The sequence below is a fragment of the Tamandua tetradactyla genome, chromosome 3, assembly GCF_023851605.1.
Source record: "Tamandua tetradactyla isolate mTamTet1 chromosome 3, mTamTet1.pri, whole genome shotgun sequence".
NCBI lineage: Eukaryota > Metazoa > Chordata > Mammalia > Pilosa > Myrmecophagidae > Tamandua > Tamandua tetradactyla.
Genome location: NC_135329.1, coordinates 184260587 through 184283307, shown reverse-complemented (window position 1 = coordinate 184283307; position 22721 = coordinate 184260587).

Sequence of the window (22721 nt, the reverse complement as noted above, 5' to 3'; positions counted from 1 at the left end):
TGGCTTGGAAGATATTTCTAATTCTTCTCACAACCCACCCCACCACTCCTCATTTCTTCCAGATTTATAACTAGCCTAAAGTCCCAACAGACCCCTAAAGGTGAAGTACAAAGTATCACACATGAGGAGGTACATTATACTCCAAAATAACTGTGTGAGTTTTCCAATTTATATAGACAGAAATCAGGGGAATATGTGTGGCAATGGATTTTAAGGGTGTGGGATAATGGTGGGAGGAATATAAGGCTGGATCAGGCTGAATTTATGGATATGGGACCACTAAGCAGAGATTCTGCATTCAATGTTACAGTTTGAGGGGTTAGAAAAGTTATTAACAGTTTGGATGGTTGGTTGAAACATGGATCAAAAGGTGGCTGACATTACCTGAGGTTGAAATGCCAGAATTGCCCTGGTGTAATGTAAATGAGGGGATCCAGACCTTTCTGAGTGGGCTAAAAACATGAACATATTTGTGTCCCATGTGAATGTGCACCAGAGGGTGATTTCAGCAGAGGAAGGTTTTAATAATCAAGTGAATAAGATGACCCATTCTGAGGACACCAGTCAGCCTCTTTCCCCAGCAACTCCTGTCTTGCCCAGTGGACTCATGAACAAAGTGGTCACGGTGGTAGGGATGGAGGTTATGCATGGGCTCAACAACATGGACTTCCACTCACCAAGGCTGACTTGTGTACAGCCACTACAGAGTGCCCAATCTGTCAGCAGCAGAGACCCACATTCAGACACTGATATGGCACCATTCCCCAAGGTGACCAGCCAGCTACATGGTGGCAGGTTGATTACATTGGACCACTACCTTCATGGAACAGGCAGCAATTTTCTAACTGCAATAGACACATACTCTGTATATGGGTTTACTTTCCCTACATGAAATGCTTCTGCCAAAACTAGCATCCATGGGCTTACAGAATGCCTTATTCATCATCATGGTATTCCACACAGCATTGCTTCTGATCAAGGAACACACTTCACAGCAAATGAAGTGTGGGAATGGGCACATGCTCATGGAATTCTCTGGTCTTATCATGTTCCCCATCATCCAGAAGCAGCTGGATTGATAGAACGGTGGAATGGCCTTTTGAAAATTCAATTACAGTGCCAACTAGGTGGTAATACCTTGAAAGACTGGGCTAATGTTTTCCAGGAAGCTGTATATGTTCTGAATCAGCATCCATTTTATGGTGCTGTTTCTCCCATAGCCAGGATCCATGGGTCCACGAACGAAGGGGTGGAAATGGGAGTGGCACCACTCACTGTTATCCCTAGTGATCCACTAGAAAAATTTTTGCTTCCTGTCCCTGTGACCCTGAGCCCTGCTGGTCTACAGGTTTTAGTTCCAAAAGGGGGAGTGCTTCCACCAGGAGAAACAATAATGATTCCATTGAACAGGAATCTGAGACTGCCTCCTGGTCACTTTGGGCTACTCATGGCCCTGGATCAAGAAGCCAAGAAGGGGATTGCATTATTGTCTGGGGTTCTTGACCTTGACTCTCAGGAGGAAATAGGACAGCAACTACACAATGGAGGTAAAGAAGAGTTTTCTTGGAATACAGGAGATCCCCTAGGGCGTCTTTTAGTACTACCATGTCCTGTGATTAAAATCAATGGAAAACTGTAACAGCCCAATCCAGGCAGGACTACCAATGTGTTTGAAACTTCAGGAATGAAGGTTTGGGTCACTCCACCAGGCAAAGAACCATGGCCAGCTGAAGTGCTCGCTGAGGGTAAAGGGAATGTGGAATGGGTAGTGGAAGAAGGTAGTGATAAATATGAACTATGACCACATTATCAGTTACAGAAATGAGGACTGTGATGCTGTTTTGTTCCTGTTATACTATTTAAGTTGTAAGATATCAAGTGTAAGAATGAATGTTACCCAAGGACTTGCACCTCATTCTGGAGAGAGTTAATGCATTTCCAGTTATATGAAAGACAGTTGAGTGTTGTTAGGTGAAAGAAAAAAATGTGTGTTTTAATGTTTTTTATTTAGAAATTAGGTATGCTTTAAGGTGATAGATGTAGCTGCCAAATTGACAAGGGGTGGACTGTCATGGTCAGGTTCATGTGTCAACTTGGCCAAGTGGTGGTACACAACCATTAAAGAATGGTTGTGTTTGTCTGGTTGGGGAAGTGTTGGCCTGTCTGTTGGAATGAGGACATTTCATACAATTAAATCATGATCATGTCAGCTGCATCCACAGCTGATTCTATTGGTAATCAGCCAAGGGGAGTGTCTTCTGCAATGAGTGATGCTCAGTCTAATCACTGGAAGCCTTTTAAGGAGGATTCAGAAGAGACAGGCTTTCTTCCTACTTCGGCTGGTGAGCCCCTCCTGTGGAGTTCGTCCAGACCCTCCATCAGAATCATTGGTTTCACAGCCTGCCCTGTGGATTTTGGACTCTGTGTTCCCATGGTCACATGAGACACTTTTATAAATTTTATATTTGCGAGTGTTCCCTGTTGATTCTGTTTCTCTGTAGAACCCTAACTAATGCATTTATTTTACCTCATATCTTCTTCTCCTCAGTTTCCCCTCTTTTTTTCTCTAACTGCTTGCATGCAGTTTTTTTAATGATATCTTCACACAACAGTGGTCAAATTCCAATTAGCCTATGTGACTAGCCTCAGTGGTCCTCTGGGAACTAGATATCTATATCAAGTCCACCTCCCTCCAGGAGGAGAGCCAGTCCTCCCAGCTAGAGCACACATTTCAACTGTTTCTTAGCAAGGTCACACAATAGCAACATCAGTTGTACAGAACAGACTCTACAAATTTATTTTTTCCTTACTAGGTTATAATTTTCTTAAGGCAGGGATGATGGCTTATTAATCTTTGTTTTTTTATTAGCGTTTAGGCAGCACCTTGCTTATAGTAGGTACACAGTTTTTCAAATGCATACATGAATGAAATGATTTATATATATATATATATAATGCTTCATACTTTTACTAAATACCATTTACAGATATTATCATACAATGAAATTAAAGAATGGTTGTGTAACAGGGTAGTCTTAACACTTCCTTGGTGGACTATGCAGTTGTTATTATGTGTAGTAGAATCTTGTATTAACACTATTACAGGCTTGTTTGTATAATGAGAAAAATTGTAAAACCCCTACACAGATGTTCTCCTCTTACTCTGAAATGTGAAGATTTTAATTTATAAGACAGAGTAGTGATAAGCCACAATACAAGAGAATTTTTTTTAGCCTCTCTCAAAGTGGTCTACTCTAATTCACACAGTTTCCTAAATTGGTCAAGGGTCATCTTGACTCCCCAGTCATCAGTAAAAGCTTTCTTAAAGTTGGACATCATGCACCACAACAGTGTCTTACTGACTTCCCCTCCCATATTGGCAGCAACACCAATTAGAGGAGGGCTTACAGACAAACAACAGAGGGTTTCAGATAATCTATCACTTCATTCAGTCTTGCCTGGCTGGCTCACCAGTTGCAGGAACTGCAGTGTCCAAACTTAAGCACGCCGTGGTGCTTGGCTCCTGTGGCCCAGGACTTCCTTTCACTCACACAAATGCATGCACACATTCACACACCTGCACTGCCCTTCCCAGAACAGAACCTAAAGACTTCCATTTATCCTGGTTCTCCAACTGGAGACCAGTACTTGGAGAGTCTCTGGGAGGTGATCAGGCTCCCCTTCCAATCAGGCTCCCCTAGCTTTTTATGAGTGGGCTGAAACTGACCGACTTGAGTGCTTACCAGTCAGACAGGCAGTGCTTCCAGGAACCAGTCCTGGATCTGTCGCCACTCTGGTGGTGACAAGCGCCCTGCCCAGAGAGGTTAGAGGTCTGAAAGACAGGAAAAGCCCTGGTGCCAGCACTGGACCCCTTTGGGTATCTGGTCTGGGTGATTCTGCCATTGTGGGTGAGGGATCCAGCCTCTCGATCCCAGTTGAGTCCCCAGAAATGTGGTGTGAAACCAGGAACAAGGCTCTGCAAGAGCATCTAGGAACATTACATGGAAACAGGACAGGAGCGTGTAACCAGGAACGAGGCTGCAAGCCTCCAGGAACATTACATGGAAACAGAAAAAACTGGGATCAGGGCTCCGAAATTTTAGGAAGTAAGTTTATTAGTCTATGGCCATAGGGCTCAGCTGAGTAACCTCTGAAATTCTGAGCCCTGAGCAGGGGCTGATACAAGATTTTATAGACAAAATGGCTTGTTTGGGACAGGGTTTTTCCCAATATGGTAACTGGTGATGGTCAAAGGAAATGATTGGCTGTGTGTCGGCGATCAGACCGAGAAGGATTGCAAAACTGAGTTTACATAAGCGGATGAGCAGTTATGGGGGAGGGAGCTCCTACAGAAGTCTCTTATCTTTGCTTTTTTGTGTTTGCAGCTGTCCTTGGGGCTGGGAGACTTTCCACAGAAGGAGTAGCTTGAGTAAACGAGGAGACTGCCTGCTGCCAGGGGCCTGTGTCCTACACTATGAAAATATGTATTATACACCATTAAAAGGCATTCATGATTATTGGGAAATCTGATGTAACAGTTCCCATATGTACCTGCCAGGTATGATTTTTAGAGCTCTGCCATAGCAATGGTCAACAAAGTTAATGCTGCTTCTGTGATAAATTGTTTCCACATCTTTGAAGTCATTGGAGAAGAACAAGATATTTCCAATGTTTACCAGCAGAAGTAACAGGAGAAAAGTTTTTAAAATATGACTTTCACATTTATTTTACTCTCCCTAAATCTCCTATAACTACATTTAAGTTGAATTTAAATTAGAGTGAGAACCCCAGATACAAAGGAGCTTAAGAAAATTGACTTTTAGTTTTCTGTCACTACACCAAAAGAAAGTTGATGGAAATGAATAAGGCATGCCATCAACCAGTCCATTCTTTTACCTGCTCCCAACACATACACATATTTCTCCATACTTAACAGTTCCACAATAGTAATAACAACTAAAACATGCTTCCACCTAATATTACACAACCATTCCAAATAAAATGCAACAGTTTACTGTTTCCCAAAGATGGGAAACCCAAAGTCCCAGCAATTTCTATGCACATTTCTGGGTGATGGTTACTTCTCTTCTATTTTAGTCATAATTACACATAGATGATATGAAACATATGGCTATGTTATAAAGATAGCCAGTACCACACCATCTCAAGGGTTCATTAAATATTTTGGCAAAGAAAAAATATAAAATGGCTAATACATAAATATAAACATGAGAAAAAAGAAGAAAATACGAGTAGCTATCAACCCTAGTTTGTGTTATGCTGTATGTACTTATTTATTGCAATCATTCTTTGGTTGAGATAGACTGAGGTGATACCCAAGCAGACTTATGCCATGTTTGCAAGATCACAAGCTAGAACATGGGAGAGGCAGGAGAATAATAATTTGAATGTTCCTTTCAATAGACCTAGGAATTCAAGAATGTCATAAACAAAAGTTGAGGTTTTAGAGACTTACCTGGGAAAGACACAATCACTAAGAAGAGTCATTTTAAATTCTCTTTTGTGTGGTTGCAAGGATTTTGTGTTAAAGAAAATGGTATTATTTGTGGAAGAAATGACAAAAATAACTTTGCTTTCTGGAAGAATATGAATGAAGATTTTGCAAGGAAGTTCAGTAAAGATGCACTGAAATTCTGATTTGAAATGGAGTAATTAGCAGGGAACTGGGATAACTAATAGGAGACAAATCAGAGCTTTTCATCCTTGTCATATGCTCATTAATATGAAAAATTATTTCTGACATTACAAATTCCACTGCAATGAAAGTTACTTTTTCATATTAAAACTTAATTTGTTATTATTGCTGTTTTTTTGTCGACAGAGTAAATTGAGAGCAAAAGAAGACACATCTAAATAACCATTAACTAGAAATCTACAATAAGTTCAATGAGCCATTTCCAGCAAGAAATTTTTTATTTATTTCCATGGACATTTAGTTATTAGGCACCTTCCAAAGAGTATTAATTAGTACCTAATGTCATTGAACCAATTTATATATTGGAAATTGGGTAAATATTACCACAATCATTAAAAATAATGGGTGGAAATATTTTTTTCAAATTAGAAAACTGCCTTCTAAGTCATAAAACAAATGAATAATTCTGAATTAAATGCTTTGGATAACTTTTCAGAATATTTTAAAATTAAGCATCACAGTTCTAAATAATCAGTGGGTCAAAGAACCATTTATGATTGTATTTTGAATATATTTTAAGCTAACCAATAATAAAAATGTGGCAGACATGCATGTAAAATGCAGCTAAACAGTGTTTAGAGGTGGAGTTTTTAGTTCTTAATGCATATGTTAGAAAAGAAGATTTCATGTCAAAAAGCTATAAAAGGTACAGCATATTTAACCCAAAGAATGTAGAAGGGAAGAAATTTTTTTTAAGTGAGAAGAAACCGATAAAATAAAAATTACATATACAATAGAAAAATCCAGATGTACAAACCAAAAGACCCAACTATTTCATTCTTTGAAAATAAAATTGATAATTTCAAGCTAGAAAATGAAAGAAAAAGAAGAGAAAACACAAATTACTGATATCAGAAATGAAAAGAAGGTCGTCATTACAGATTCAAAAGATATGTAAAAAGTCAGTAAGAGGATATTTAAGAAAACCTTGTATATCAGTGTACTTGGTTATGTAGAAGAAAGAAAAATTAGTTTGAAAAATAACTTAACAAAACTGACAAAAAGATACCCAAAATATGAGTATGTTTTTTTTCAGGTGCATGGTCTGGGAATCGAACCTGGGTCTCCCGCATGGAAGGCGAGCATTCTACCGCTGAACCACCTGTGCACCCTATATGAGTATTCTTAATGTGTTAGAGAGATTGAATCTATAATTTAGAAACCATTGATTAAGGAAGCTCCGGGCCCAGATGTTTTCACTTTCGCAGATGAATACTTTAAAATATTAAAGGAAGAAGTAATCTCATATAATCTTGTACCAGTTCTTCCAGAGAATAGAAAAAGGGAGAATACTTCCTAATTTGTTTTATGAGGTCAATATAACCCTGATATACCAAAATCTGAAAGCATTCAGATGGACTAGGGAGGTAAATAGTGGTAAGTTACATGAATATGGATAATTGAAAGAAGGTGTCCATTAGCGTAAATTCTACCTAGTGAGGATCAATGGCTAAGGAGAACCTTCTCATATCTAAACTTCAACCTCACTTTATGCCTGTGTGGTTTGGGAAGCTTTGGGGGTAAAAAGAAAGGACAGAATTCAATGCCATAGTGCTTGGAGTAGGATGATACTCTAGAGGCTAAACATTACCATGCAGATTGATGAAATGTATTATTTTTTTATGTCAAGTTTATATTTAGTTGGGTTTTTTTTTTTTTATTAATCAATGTTAAACCTAAAATTCTCTTAAATGTGCTGCAGTGTGTCCTATATCAGGGTTGTATCTGACTAATGATTGATTCTATAACCTTATTTTGCTAATTAATAAATTACTTTATAGAATCTGTTGTTTTAAATTCATTGGCAATGCCTCAACAATTTATATGATCTATCCTAATCTACTTATTTTGTTATCATTCCATTTCTATCTTATTTTGTATTTGAAGACATCACCCACATTATACTTAAAATGTCCAATTTTCTAATCATTACTTAATCTGAAATATTATTCACTGTCCCAGGAACATGGTTTTGTGGTTAAATGTTATTTGGTCAGTGTTGGAAACTTCTAAGAAAATCTTGATGAAAAGTTGTGGCCATAAATAGCCATTTATTTTCCTAAAAAAAAACAGTTCTCATAGTATTTTTGCTAATAAAAATTAGATGACCAGCTACACCATTTATAGCTCTGACTATTTGCAAGATTTTTCCCTCTCCACTATCTTTCAGTGTCATGCCTGAGTATGTTTATAACTGGATTATTCTTAAACATACTCAGTTTCCTACTCTTGCTCTATTTGGTCATATAGAACACCCCATACAAGCATAGGTATGAATTGAGAAAGCACATTTATTCAACTCTGTGCTTGATATGGGTGTCTGGGATACCTGATAATGATGCTTCCTCAATGCCTCTGGTCCTGAAGGGCTCATGCCTAGTTGCTGTTGTACACTTCCAACTTTATGACTCGTTAAGAGGGACAGAACGCTGTCCATGATCTGGTAGCTCCAGATACATGGTCACGTGGTGTCCTGTGCACAGTAGAATGGAAAGATCTGTTTTTGAAAAGGTACATGATTCTCTGCTGCAGATGGCATGGCCTTCTTTCAGGATTCCAGGGGTTGATTTTGTGATTGACCCACTGGGGTTTGCCATAAACACTGTACTATATATTTTTTCCACCACCGACACTTTCAACCCCATAACACTTCTTAGGTCATAGGGTCCAAGTGGCATGTCTGCTTATACCACAACTACTACAGAATTCTTTCCTGTTTCAGACTCTTCTCAAATCTGTCTTCTGTGCTGCCCATATATGAGAAATATTGCTAGATATGGAATGTGCTTCCCCTAGAACCTGAAGATAAAAGTATTGTGGTTTCATTGTGGTTTTTTCTTTGTAATAGGGATTTCATGATGCAGCAATTTACCTTTTATTTTGGAAGAAATATCCTGCTATACCTCCATCACTGGATCTTTAAAAACAGATTGTTTGATTTTTGTATCATTTTTTTCTCATCTTCTGGAACACATGTGTCTTACCAAGGCCTCCAGCATGCTAGCCATCTTATTGATCCTGTCCAATTAGAATGAAGCCCCCAATGTAACAGGTCAATACTATGTTCTGCAAAATATCCAGACAGTCTAGACTGCTTCACACATCCTCCAGAAAGGAGAGGCAAAGATAGAGTTAGATGTGCAAGAGATTATTTGGGGATGAGGTCTGGTAAAGACAAAAGTGAAAGGTAGCAGGAGTAGACAAAGATTTTGGGTCACAATGCGTGTTTGCCATCTGTGAAAAGAGAGTGGGAAGACAGGAATATTGGGTAAGAAGAGCCTCACGCTGTGAGCACACTTGAGAAAGTCTCAACCAGTCCAATGGAGGATCCAGGGCAAAGATTTTCCATTAGAATGTACTATATTGGACCTCAGTGGTCAGCCATTGTACTCCTGCTATATTCAGCCATAGGCTGGATCTACCCAGAGAGAATGTGTCCTTGGCTGGAATGGTGCAGCAGATGCCAAAAGTGCTGCAGCCAGAGGCAGTCAGATATTGCACTCCTTATGCCAAGTGCTTACTGAAAGGGACATATTTGTGTTTACTCAAATTATCCAATATTGAAAGTGGGGTCGGTGGCCTTTAGTTTCTGCTTTTTGCAACATTGAAAAGGCTATGACCAATGACCAGTTTCAGGCCAAGCACCTGGCAAACACCCCCATTTGCTGTCACTGTGCTATGCTGATATCTCTCAGATCTTTTTTTGGTACCTTGGCTGGTTTCCAACCGCCTGCACCTGTATCTCTCTGCCTGAGGCCATTCTTCAGGACCAAGGACGATGGATGCGCCACAGGAGTGGAAGAACAGAAGCGTGGAGGAATTAACAGCCCCGGGAAACAGATCCAAGCAATGAACTTTGGAAGTTTATGTCTAATTATCCCAACTTCTTCTAACCTTCAGTGAGATATTTTGAGGCATGTATTTAAAGAATAAGGCAGAGTTTTTGTGCAGGGGTTAAACTGCAGTGGCCATAGTGGTTATTGCTTTAATATCATGCTCATCACTGACGATCTTCTCTTCCTGTACCACACATTCACTTTCTTAAAACTATTCTGTGCACTTTCCCCAAATCTATGTGCACTGGAATTCTTGGCTTGAGGTCCTCTTCTGGAAGAATATAACTGAGAGAGTCAACAAAAATGTTACAGTGACAACAGCTGCAAGTGAGTTCTGGGGTCTTTTAAATATTAAGGAGAAAAAAGGAAGGCAAGCTCAACTACCTAACTTTAGATTTACATTAATAATATATTTATATAAATATGGACAAAGTCAGTCACTGCATAATATCATTTATTATACAAATGAAATTGTACTCTAACATTTTTGGATTGTTAATATTATTCCCATCTAAATTCAGCAGTTGATTTCTCAATGTATTATGATTTGCTGTATTTAGATTTAGTTACAGTAGCTTGGCATTAGTACTAATAAAGCATTATTGAAAATGCTTTATTGAAAATAATGCTTTGGCTAAGAGAAAAGCCACGATATTTTTACGAATATTTCACTTTTTTATTTTTTTAGAGGTTTAAAAAATGATACTGCTGTTTTGAGTTGTAAATGTAAAAATTCATAATCTCAAATATCTATCTTCAAAACTAATTCTGATACTTAGTATAAATAAACCTGTACAAATATATCCAACTGGGCAAAATGCCCAGAAAACACTTCAGACATTAAAATAACTAAACAGAGAATAAATGCCCAACATGAAAAGCTGGACAAAATTTAATATGCTCAGAAAACCGTGCCCTGGGGCCTGATGTTTCAATGCCTCTTTACTCATCAATACAAAGTTTGAAAGGTGGTTTATCTGAAACTGTCATTGGTCATTGTGTTAGTTAGATTCAGCTGTCAACTTGGCCAGCTGAACATACCTAGTTTTGTTGCTGCGGACATAAGCCAATGGTACATGAACCTCATCTTTTGCAAATTACATCTACAGTCGGCTAGGAGGCATGTCTGCTGCAATGAGTGACGTTTGACTTAATTGGCTGGTGCTTAAATGAGAGCGCGCAAGGTAGCACAGCCTAAGCAGCTGGGCATTCCTCATCTCAGCACTCGCAGCTCAGCCCAGGCCTTTGGAGATGCAGAAAGAAGTCACCCCAGGGAAAGTTGTTGGAACCCAAGGGCCTGGAGAGAAGACCAGCAGAGACCAGCCTGTGCCTTCCACGTAAGAACCTCAGTGGAAAGTTAGCTGCCTTTCCTCCCAAGAACCAACAAAATAAATCCCTGTTTATTAAAAGCCAATCCATCTCTGGTGTGTTGCATTCCAGCAGCTAGCAAACTAGAACAATCATATTCTTTTCAATGTGGTAAAAGGCAGAAATTATGGGAACACTATTCCCCTGTATCAATACTGACAATTGATTTATTAAAAAACAAAAGTTAGTGGAGCTAGCTAGAATAAAAATGAAACACTCATCTAGCTAGAATAAAAATGAAAGGTTATTGAGTAGGACATTCAGTATATTCTGAATGATTTCTTACAGCCACATCCATTGATCATTCAACTCTTTAAGCACAATAGAGTATGTTAACATGTCTTGTAGTTGTTCAGTGAAGGTTTTGCAAAATATACTATCATTTGTGTAAAAATGTCAGTAAATCATGGATAATATAGCATACTGAGGGAAGAATATATGTGAAAACAGTGTGTGAAGGCTATATTTTCAGTTAAGTATGTTTTCATAAAACTAACAGATGAAACATAAGTTAATTCAATGAAAATTCCAGAAGTTAAAGCAAATCAAGACATTTCTTTATTTGCTCATTTTCTGATCTGACCATTACAATCATTTACTTGCCACATAAACAGTCAGTAGGGTTAATTTGGGGTTTCTATGAAGATAAGTACTATAAGGAAAATTACTCATTTTCAGATTATAAAGATAGGGTTGTTATATTATTATTAAGAATAATGAATACTTATAGATAGTCAATGCTTTCATGTCTGAATGCTAACTTCAATTTCTCTGATACTCCTTCCTTCCTTCTTTTTTCCTCTCATTTTTTTTCTGTTAGGGATGTTGTAGGTTTACAGAAAAATCATGCAGAATGTACAGAGTTCTCATATACCCCACCTCACACAATTTTCCCCATTATTAACACTTTGCCTTAGTGTGACACCTTTATTATAAGTGAAACAATTTTTTAATAATTTTATAAATTAACAATAGTCCACAGTTTACATTAGGGTTCACCCTTTGTGTTGTACAGTTCTATGGTTTTTAAAAGTTTTATTTTTGTAACATACACACAACCTCAAATTTCCCATTTTGACCACTTGCAAATATACAATTCAGTGGTGTTAATTACAATCACAGTGTTGTGCTGCCATCACCACCATTCAGGGAAGGTCAAGATATGGGCCATATGTATCAGACCCGTTTTCTATTTCCAAGGAACAGACAGTATTATTTCTCTATCATGAAAATGGGCATAACAACGTCAGTATACATATTTCAAAGGATTCTTATGAGACACAACTGAGTATAACAGCAAAGTATTTTACAAACTGCAAAGGAATTTACAAATATAGGTCACTATTATAATTCATTTACAAACTTCTTGTGAATTTAAAATTTATATACTGTAACTTTAACTGCTTCCTTGAAAGAAGTGCCAAGATATTTCTTTCACATAAGTTGTCACACTGAATGGGGACTTGCTGAAAAGAATTAATATTAATGGGAACCTGCCAGGTGGCAATAAATCTGGCCTGCCTGAGCTTTTAACTTAATCCTTAGAACATTCTGTGACACAGAGGAGTTAAGCAACATGTCGAAATTTATACAGCTAGTGTAGGTGGAATCTGGAGAAGCCAACGAGGCAGGGAAATTGGCTTGAGATAATTCTATTACCCTTTGAATTTTCACTGTGCCCAGAACCAGTTGATTGGAAATTTCCTGCAAAGAACAATCTTTAGCCAGAATTGTCATACATTTTAAAATTAATTTATATATTAAAATCCATTTTAACCATTAAAATCCATTTTAATCTATCAGACCAAGTGTTCACTATTTGCTTGTATAAACACTTGATTTTATTGTTTTGCTTCTCTAATGATTTTTCCTGTAACATACACCTTCTCAATGGCCAAGCGGTAATTCCACTTTGTAATTTTCATTCTTGAAGTTTGGAACCTACAGGAAAACAGACGGAAAGCTGAATTAATTACTCATTATTATTCTTACCCCAGGAAGTCTTGGGCTATTCAAGATGTGCCAGTGACCCTTTGGTCCTCACTGTATACGTATTGGTCTCTTGACTCCTCCCATGTATCCACACAGTATATGACAATAATTCTAAGAGGAGAAACATTAATACTGTCCCTGATTTCATACTCTTTGTTCCAGAAGGAAGCAGCTGTCTCAACAAATGGTATCAGACACGCTTATAAAATATTTAGTTATAATGATGGTACTGAGCCGCAGCAGTCACACTAAGGAAATGTATGGAGGGATTTTATGATGTCTGGAAAGATTCAATGTGCTTCACTGGTTTTCTTTTCTTTCTTTAAATATGTTTGTAGTTATACTACTTTCCTGCTGTATAATTATGTATCAGGCACTTTCTTAGTCAGTTTTCATATATCATCTCTAATCTTTGCGAAATACCACAAGATTTGAGTTTTGGGATCCATTTTATGATCAAATAAACTGAGGCACAAAGATGTTTCATGATTTGGACAAAGTCATAGAGCTAGTGAGTGGTGGAGCTGAAATCAGAATTCAGGCACTGGGAAATCCAAACCTGCTCCTCCACTGTATACGAGAAGTCCTTTAAAAGATAAAATAAAATAAAATATTATTGAGTCTTTAGAAGAAAATGAAAAAAAAAGTTTTAACACAATAAACTACTATTCTTTGGAACATATTTCCTTTTGGAGTGATTTATTCACCACCATTCATATTTCTTAAACTTTTGAAATATTTTTCTGTTTAATTGACCCATCCTAATGTCCTGAGTTTGTAAAACAAATACTGCTTATTTATTGAAAATGTTTTGCTAAAAATCTATAGAAGCAAAAAATTCCCATTTCCCAGAGCAATCTTGGGGGAGAAAGGAGCATGATAGGTCTCCATTCTATCACAAATAAGATGAGCATAACTTCCTTTTAACAAAACACTCATACATATTTTCTAATTATTTAACTACCAGAATGTTATGTTTAGATGTTCCATAGAACAATATCCTTGGAAATTTCTCTAGTCAATGAAGACCTTTTGTTTTTCTCATATAACTACATAAGATTTACAGTTTCACTAAAAAATATGCTTTGATTAATATTGATAGAAAGTAAAGGATTTTGCTCAGATTGAAGGAAAATATGCCACACTTGAGAGATGACAGATTGTCAGAATAAGCATATTGATTGTCTTACAGGATAATTTTTTCACCATTTCTTATATGAATAGTATTACAGAATAGAAGGTAGTGAATAGCTCATACATTTAGGTAATATTTTGTGTTTGATTTCAAGCTCCAACTTTTCTGTGACAACTGAATAAAAATCAAAGAGAATAGCTGAGCACACACATCTCTGGAATATGCTGTTGGTATTATTTCTATTTGAGAGAGCATTGCTATAATTGAATTATATTGAAACAGCAGTAACTTTTCTCTGGAAAAGTCTTCTTCATATGTAAATCATTTATTTTAAGTAAATGAGGATCTGTCGACTATGTGAGTCAAAAAAAGAGGAAAACCACCAAAATTTAAACAGTCAAAAACTTTCAAATTTTTTACATAACTATACAGGCTTAGCTGCATATCCGGGACATAGAAATTAGAATGATATAATGAAAAGCTTTAGGAATCCTAAAATAATTTGATTCAACTTTTTATCAGTTTCCTAAATGTTTATATATCCTCAATGTTCTCATTATATTTGTGAACTTATAATGAAAATGTCGGTCTATTTATAATGTTTATATTATTTTATTTTTCTCAATATGGTACATGCATAACAGAGTTGGGTTTGGAATTGAAGTCATATTTGCTAAGGGCTTAGGAATCCATAGAGTGATAAAAATTTGGAAAAGTGTTTATATCATCTATGTGCTGCAAATAATTGGTTCTACCTAGAAACAATAAAGTGCTAACATCCCTGAGTTGATATTTAAATTCAATTAATCTAAAACATTATAAGATATCTTATGTTAGCACTCTAGTCAAAATTTTAGGTATCACAAATGGGTATCAGTTCTAAGAAATAAAATCTATCTGAATAGTTGAGTGAATTGCTTTTCCACTTTAGTATGAATTTCTGGTCTTAAACTACACAGATATTGATTGTCTCAAGTCTCTGGGATGCCATCAGATGTTGAAAGCAAGAATGTACCAGTGAGTGCCTTAGCAAATTGCACAGGGCATTTTTCCATTAAAGGAGATTGGCAAAGGCTGAGAATGGGTTTATGAGCAAATAATACAGGGAAGTTGGATGAGGATCTAAAATAATTCAAAGAATAAAGCCCATATTTATTAGACATTAATATGGCCAAGGCACTGTGCTAGATAACAGGAGATTCCAAAATTGCACGCTCTGTCATGAAGTGAACATCAATTTAAAGAGAAGATTCAGTAAAGGTTTTCCTTTTTATTATTCCTAATACTTAATTGCCTTTGTCGGTTGGGGAAAAAGTGCAACAATAATAGCTAAAACCCCCAAAATAAATTGTAAATGTTCTTCTGCTGATTAAGTCACATGATAAAAATTCTAAGTGCATGTAAACAAGTTTTGCAAAAAGTATTTAATCTTCAATTACCCAGATCCCATCTAGTGAAAATTATGTTTACCTCCCTGACTTTATTTAAATTTTTAAGAAATACATTAAAAATAAGAGCAGATGTTTTAATTTAAATTATAAATATTCAAAAAGAAAATGCATCATAAAAATCGTCCCACTGTGTAACTGGTAAGTTTTCTTTGTAATAGTTTTATATTACCAGCATACACAAAGAAGCCTAGAATTTCACCAACAGCATATTAATCATATTATCATTTAATAATATTCATCATATTATTTGGAAAAAAATACAATCACTGATGAAAAATACTAGAAAAAACTAAGGCCATGTATTAATAATATAGTTTAAGAGTGGCCTGCTGTTAGAACATGGGGTATAGCAGTAGAGCATTCATTGATTCCCAAATGATGCCTAAATATTACATTAGACCTTTTTGGGTTATAAAGGAACAGGACATGGCCAGATAACCTGTTGGACACTTTTTATCCAACATAAAATAAGAACTACACATGAGAAAATAAGAAAACCCAGTACTATGGCAACTCTGATATTGCTATATTGATCCCATACTGGACACTCGCACGTCATCCTTCAGAAGCTAGCTGTTGCTTTTCACTTAATTATGGTCAATCTTGTTGCACTTTTTCACTCTACTGTCTGTGCAGAAATCACAGTCCCTGTCTCACCTCCTCTCCTTTGAAGTCAATATGTTACAAAAAGGAAGATATGCTCCATATCCCATATAGAGCCGAGTTCTCAAACCAGGTCACTATATAGAAAGTTGCTATTGGCTGAAGTATTGAGTCAAATAGTTATGTCCATGGAAACCACGGCACATGACAAAATTCGTGGTAAATTACAAAGAAGAAATTGTTTATGGCCACTTTACTCACTTGAGAGCACAGCCCTGGCAGACACTTAGTGCTTTGAGGACTTGATTTCAGTACAATTATGCAAGATTATATGTTATATAGATTACAAAAATGATTAAGGAAAATTCCTTCTTTTTGAGGAGATTTTGGTCTCAAACTATTATTAATTATATTTTAGCATTTATTTAATTTGTCATAATAAAGGTTCAGGATATCCTTCCTTCTTATGTTTATGAGATTTTTCTCCCTGATCCCCATTGAAGGTGAGATCTATTATGGGATCTAACCAGAGAATGGTTAGTCAAGTTCACTTGTTCTTCTTAAAGGGGCATATATCCCCTTACTAGGGAGACTACATCTTCTCTGTCTGTCTCTCTCTATCTCTCCCTCTCTGTGTCTGCAGATCGAATATACATTTAATATTACAGAATTATAGATGATGTGACAGTGGTATTCAAATGGTGGAAATCTGATAAACAGGTTTTTACAAAATCTGAGAGAATTCTGAAAGAAATTATTTAGGCATTTCATAGAATATAAAAGCCATTATTTAGGGAATTGAATAAATTGCTTTAATTTTTAAAAGTGTGATATTTTTATATCTGTTAAACACCATAATTCAACCGAAAATTAATGGTTTAAATCAAAGATTTTTATAAGCAGCATCAGTCACCAAATTTAAAACCTTCTTCTTAAAGTCTGAAGACTTTTCTAGTCTTTCAATTAGAAAATGTTTCATGTTCCTAGATGAATAAACATTTTTGATCAAAAAGTTGTATGTATTACACCTCTTTAGATAACATATACCTTTATGAGTCATTACCTCACATTTTATGGTTATTTTTTTTTTGTGCCTGTTAGGTTGGGGGAACAGGAAAGGTCACCATGACTCAAGCTGTGTAAAATGTGCCGCCCCTTCTAGACATCACCTAACCCCCCTGCTTAAAAACCGCCCGCACCAGGACCCAGAGGTGAACTTACAACTCCATACCTTGAGTTCTGTGAGCTCTGCCCAGGAGTGCAGGAATAAACTCGCTCATTCTAAGGTTTCTTGGTCTGCCCCTTCTCTCTTTTGCCTTCAAAACCTTTCATTTTGGTGCCAAAACCCAGGAGGAGAGCACGGGTGCTGTCTGCCTGGCCAGGGGCGACCCGGCCTCCTCTCTCCACATTTCAACTAACAGGGAATCTCTCGGCCCGCCACCACACCCACCACAGATTGGGTAAGTCCCTTCCCCCCTAGGCCTGCTGTCGGGTCTCACGGTTCCAAGAGAGCCTGTCCATAAATTACCCTCCGAAAATCGTGAATTCACATCAGTTCTCTTCTGAGGGCTGAGGTGAACGGGGATGCCCACAAACCTCACACCCTTTCCCAGGACTTGAAAAGTTGTAGGGATACCCCGCTTCTCATTTCCCTCCCGATTTTCAGGTCCAGGACCTGAAAGGGCCTCAAATCAGGGTGAGACGTCCCATGGGGAGATGAGCCTCCTCTCGTAAGAGCTTCGAGGACTCTCTCAGGGCATTGGGATGCTGACACCCCCAGGCCAGTCATTTGAGACCCATCAGTATGGGTAACAAATCCTCAAAAACCAAACCTTCTACCCCTCTGGGTTGTCTCCTAACTAATCTATCAACACTGGATTTACTTCCAGACATCCAGCCAAAATGCCTCACTTACTTTTATAATAAGGCTTGGCCCCATATCGATTAGACAATCATTCTCATTGGCCTGAGGATGGAACTTTCAATTTTAATATCCTTACAAGCCTCCGCAACTTTTGCCAGAGGAACGACAAACGGGCTGAAATCCTTATGTCCAGGCTTTTTTTCTTCTGTACTCCTGCCTCTCTCTCTGCACTTCCTGTTCTACAGCTCAGGTTCTTCTAGCCAAAGAAACCCCCAAGCCCACACTCCTGGACAAACAGTCCAATGATATTTCATCCTTTTCTGACCCCCTCAATTCCTCCTCCTTTAAAAGACCAGAGCCTCCATTATATTTAGATAAACTATCCTCTTCTCCAATGCTCTACCCTCCTCTCCTACTGGTGGCACTCCAGCTGCCATCTTGCCCTTCTCTTCCTCCTTCTTCACTGGTGGTGCTACAGTTGCCATCTTGCCCTTCTCTTCCTCATTCTCTGCTGGCAGCACTCCAGCCACCATCTTGCCCTTCTCTTTTGCCTTCTGCTCTGGCGGTGTTCCAGCCGCCATTTTGTCCTTCCCTTCTTCCTTCTACTCCAGCAGCTCTCCAACCACCACTGCAACCCCTTCCCCCTTCACCAGCTCCTCTGCCACCACCTAATCCTTCACTGTCCTCAACAGCCTTGCCATCTTCACCTGCAAGCTCCCATACCTGCTCAAAAAGTACTTTACTCTGTCCCCTCAGGGAAGTTGTAGGACCTGAAGAGTTAATTCAAGTACATACTCCCTTCTCCCTGGCTAATCTCTCTCACATTGAAAAATGGTTGGGCTCCTTCTCCAATGATCCAACTACCTATACTAAAGAATTCCAGTATCTGGCTAATGCCTACAACCTTACCTGGCATGACATTCATATAATCTGCTTTTCTTCCCTAACTACAGGTGAAATGGATCACATTTTCAATGAGGCCAGGGCTCATGCTAACCAGGTGCATATAACTGACCACACCATGCCGGTAGAGGCCGAGGCAGTACCAGATCAAGAGCCAGGGTGGGACTATCAAATTGACACTCCAGTGGGGAGAAACGGATGGATTAGGTGAGACAAAATGCTTACATGCCTCATAGCTGGCATGCAAAAAGCTTCCCATGGAGTCGTAAACTTTCATAAACTAAGGGAAATTACTCAAGGTCCTGAAGAAAATCCTACCACTTTTCTAAACTGGCTCACAGAAGCCCTCTCCCAATATACCCACCTAGACCCTGACTCGGAGGCTGGTAAAACCATCTCAGCCACACATTTTATATCCCAGTCAGCTCCGGATATAAGGCGCAAACTTAGAAAAATCGAGGACAGTCCTCAGGTCCCTATTCGTGACCTGGTAAACACAGCCTTTAAAATTTTTAATACTTGTGATAAATTAGAGAGGGCAGAGAAAGAGTCCCGGGACTCTGAAGCTGTCATCCCCATCCACCCAGTAGTTCCCAACCCATATATTCTTCTCTCACACATCTGCCTCACACCACTCATTATTCTGTCCTAGACCTCAAAGATACCTTCTTTACAATCCCTCTAGGCCCTGCCTGTTACAATTTATTTGCCTTTACCTGGGAAGACCCGGATTCTTTGGCTATCCAACAACTTACATGGATGGTATTACCTCAGGGGTTTTGTGACAGCCCCCATATCTTTGGCCAAGCCCTAGCCAGGGACCTAATAGGGTGCAATCTAACTCCCAGTATCATTCTCCAATATGCACATGACCTATTAATTTGCAGCCCTTCTGAAGAAACTTCCACAAAGGCTGCAACCACCCTATTAAATTTTTTAGCTAACAAAGGATATCGAGTCTCCCCTGCCAAAGCTCAACTCTCTTCCTCCACCGTCACCTAACTGGGGCTCTGCCTCACTCCCACATCCTGACATCTAACAGTAGACAGACAGCAAGCCCTCCTAGAACTCCAACCTCCAGAAAATGCTGAACAAATTTTATCCTTCCTGGGTTTTGTGAGGTTCTTCCGACACTGGGTCCCTGGCTTTTCCCTCCTAGCAAAACCTCTTTATGAAGCAGCCAAGGTGACGCCCATGGAACCCCTGAATGACCCCTCTACTATAGCCAAAGCTTTTCTAGTTCTCCATAATGCCTTACTTCATTCTCCCCTGTTCATTTTTCCGAATCCTGACAAGCCCTTCTTCCTTTTCACTGATGAAAAACAAGGAATAGTGGTGAGAGTCTTAACCCAATCCCTGGGACTAACTTATACTCCACTGGCCTACCTCTCTAAGAAAATGGACCCCACCACCTGTGGGTGGCCTCCCTGTCTCCAAGCACTGGCTGTGGCCACCACCCTAAGTTGTACAGCTCTTAAACTTAATCTGGGTAGGACTCTCCAAGTACTGTCACCCCACCATTTACAAGACCTCTTATCCCATAAATCTCTCTCTCTGCTCACTCCTTCCCATCTCCAGGAATTTCACTTACTCTTCCTAGAAAACTCAGATATCACACTCTCTGTCTCACCTGGCCTCAACCCTGCTACTCTTCTCCCTTGCAGCCCCCTATCAAATCCCTCTCCACAACCCACTCACCTTTGCACCAAAATCGTGGAAGAGCTCGCCTCCCCATGCCAGGGTCTCTCAGACACACCACTGTCACATGCAGACCTCACCCTCTTTATTGATGGCAGCTCAATAATAGACCAATGGGGAAAGTGCAGGGCTTCATATGTTATAATTTCTTCCACCAAAATACTTGAAGCGGTGTGGGTCCCAGAGGGAACCACATCCCAAAAAGCTGAACTAATTGCTTTCACCAGGGCCTTATACCTAGCCAAAAATAAATCTGCCAATGTCTACACTGACTCCAAATATGCTTTTCTGGTAGCATACTGCCACTCAACCATCTGGCAGGAGCAAGGGCTCCTTATCACCAAAGGCTCACCTGTAATTAATGCTAAGCTTATCCAATGCCTGCTTCAAGCACTTCAGTTACCAACACAGGTGGCCATCACTCATTGCAAAAGATACCAAACACATAAATCCAAAATCACCCACAGAAATAGCTGGGCCAGTGCTGTTGCACGGGAACTGACCAAAGAACCCTCACCTTTAAACCCTCCAGCACCAATTCTCTTCTTTACTCTCCCCTCCCTCCAACCTGCCTATTCTTCCAGGGAACATAAAAACCTTACACAGGGAGGCTCTACTACACCAGAGGGCTGGATCTTCCTCAATAACAAGGTGGCTCTCCCAAACAAACAAACCCCTGATATTCTTTCTCAGGTACATTCATCACTTCAAATAGGACCCAAGGCCCTCACATGGTTCCTCCAGCCCTTATTCCATCACCCATCCCTAACTCACCTCATAACGTCAGTCTGCTCCTCCTGTCCCACTTGCCAAACAACAAACCCCCAAGGAGGGTTGCACCCCACTTTCCCAACCCATCAACTAAGGGGCCACCTTCTGGGGCAGGATTGGCAAATTAATTTCACACACATGCCCACCCACAAAAAATTCCAATACCTACTAACTATAATTAACACCTTAACAGGCTGAATGAAAGCTTTCCCTACTACACGGGAAACGGCTGACATGATAACTGACATCCTCCTAAAACAAATCATTCCCCGCTTCAGACTACCTACCTCCATCCAATCCAATAATGGCCCAGCTTTTATTTCTCAGGTGGTCCAGCAGGCCTCATCTGCCTTGGTAATAGACTGGAAACTACATATCCCATATAGGCCCCAATCCTCGGGTAAGGTGGAAGAAGCTAATGGTCTTATCAAGACGCAATTAACCAAACTAGCCTTTAAATTATGATAGTCCTGGATCGACCTTCTTCCACTGGCCCTTGCCCAACTACGTGCCGCTCCATGAGCACCTACTTTCTGAAGCCCTTTTGAGCTCATGTATGGCCACCCATTCCTACTCAATCACCATCTGCCAGTGCACCCCCCTCCTCTGGACTCTTACTTACCATATCTCTCCTTAATCAGGCATTTGCTGCAGAAACACACCGATACATTCCTGCCACAACCCAGGAAAACTAATCCCACCGATCCTCCCCATGGTCTCCAGCCAGGAAATGAAATACTCCTTAAACAGCTCCAGCCCGGACCACTCCAACCACAGTGGACTGGCCCACACACGGTGATTGTTACCACTCCTACAGTGGTAAAACTTCTAGGTGACCCCTCTTGGTACCACCTGTCATGGGTCAAGCCATACTAACAGAATGAAAGCCCATCACCTGTCACCCTCTGGGGCCCACTCGCATCTGCTTCACTCACACTATTCACCCTCCTAATCCCCATTGAGTGCACTTCCTATATATGGCAATTCAAAATCCAGGAAACTTTTGACCAAAACGGCAAGTGGACCAGCCATGTAATTGGTGCAGGAGACTGCCCTCTCGCGGGCTGTAGCCAATCTTTAACCATCCCCATAATTCCTAAATCAGTCGCTAGCAACCAGGGGCCATTTGCCTACTTTCCATACAATCAAACTAAAACTTACTGCAACCAGGGCAATTATAATGACATATATGGGGGATGTCCCTATTGGTCATGCAAAATACATGATGTTGATGATGGGACAAGACTCTTCTACATCAGTTCCAAACTATTTTACATAAACATTACAGCTCCCTGGGACACTAAATGGGTGATGGGGGTTCAAGGCAAACTATACTACAGCGGCTGGCCCCAGTACCCCATAAGCACCATTAAAATACATAGCG